Consider the following 1218-nt stretch of genomic DNA (forward strand, 5'->3'; position numbering starts at 1 on the left):
ATTTTTAGTATTTCCAGTAAATTTACTGGAACTTAAACAACCATGCAGAAATCAGATAAACTTTTTTTTTAAAGTAGCTTATAAAACATAGTTTGGAGGTCAGAATCTGGGGAAATGATTAAGACACCCTAAATCCAAGGTCAGCTTCTTTCTTTTCTTGAAAGAAAATATCTTGAAGCATATAAATTCGAGAGGTATTTAAACGTTTGTCGTTAATGGCATTTGTTTTCAGAAAGACATTTTTATTGTAAAATTTCTGAGACTCCACCAAGTTTTAACTCGGATCCGTAATAGGGGTTTGATTAGGGTTTCCGGCCTAATTATTAGTCACTAGGCTTCCCCTAAGATTAAAATCTAGAACGCACCTGTCTCAGTTGTAAGTTATCCATTAAGAAATTCCTAAATCATTTCATTTCGTTGTATTATGAAGCATTAGGTTTAAGTTACGGGTAAGATACTTAAGGGTGGAGGGATCCAACCCAGAGACGGCTCTGAACAAAATGCAATTGAGCCCCAAATAACTAAATGAAATAATTTAGAAAGGTCCCAACCTTCTTTAGGGTAAGAGGCAAGTGCAATATTTGGCAATACAATTTCGTCACAAATTCAAGGGTAGTTCAAAGCGCCCCGTAGTCAAGGTCTGGCTTTTTCCTTATTTCGGGAACAAAAGAAGCGTTCGCAAGCAGAGACGGAGATTTAACTGCCCGCTTTCCCCTTGCCTCCCCCAAGTAAATCAAATCGAGGAAGATGAGCGTCCACATGAACGCCTCACTCCTTTTCTTTCCCTTCAGGGCTAGCTTTTGGAGAGGAAAGGCTGCGGCTATTCTTCGGTGAACCAGTGTCCCGGGATTGAGAAAGGCCCAGACCCGGGTCCTCGCAGCTGCCGTGAAATCCGGCCCATTCGCCGGCGACCGACCCCGGAGAGAAAAGCTGCTTCGCCAGAGGGGCAGGGAGAGGAAACGGCGCACAAAAAGCAGTACGATTTGCCTCTTATCGCCATCCTAAGAGGAAGGATGGGGAAATGGGAAACAGAAACGAGCCGCGCGACGGAGCTCCCGCCCAAGCGGCTTTTAAACTGCGTTTCCACCACCTCTAGCAGAGCGCCGCGGCTAATGGAACCCGCGCGAGGCGTCCCGCCAATCACCGCCGCGCTTCCTACGGCCGCGGGCCAATGGCGGCACCCGTTCTTGGGGCGTGGGCGAAGAGGCTGCTCTCCCT

The sequence above is a fragment of the Monodon monoceros genome, unplaced genomic scaffold (genome assembly GCF_005190385.1).
Source record: "Monodon monoceros isolate NGI ecotype Baffin Bay Population unplaced genomic scaffold, NGI_Narwhal_1 Super_Scaffold_6, whole genome shotgun sequence".
NCBI classification, from domain to species: domain Eukaryota; kingdom Metazoa; phylum Chordata; class Mammalia; order Artiodactyla; family Monodontidae; genus Monodon; species Monodon monoceros.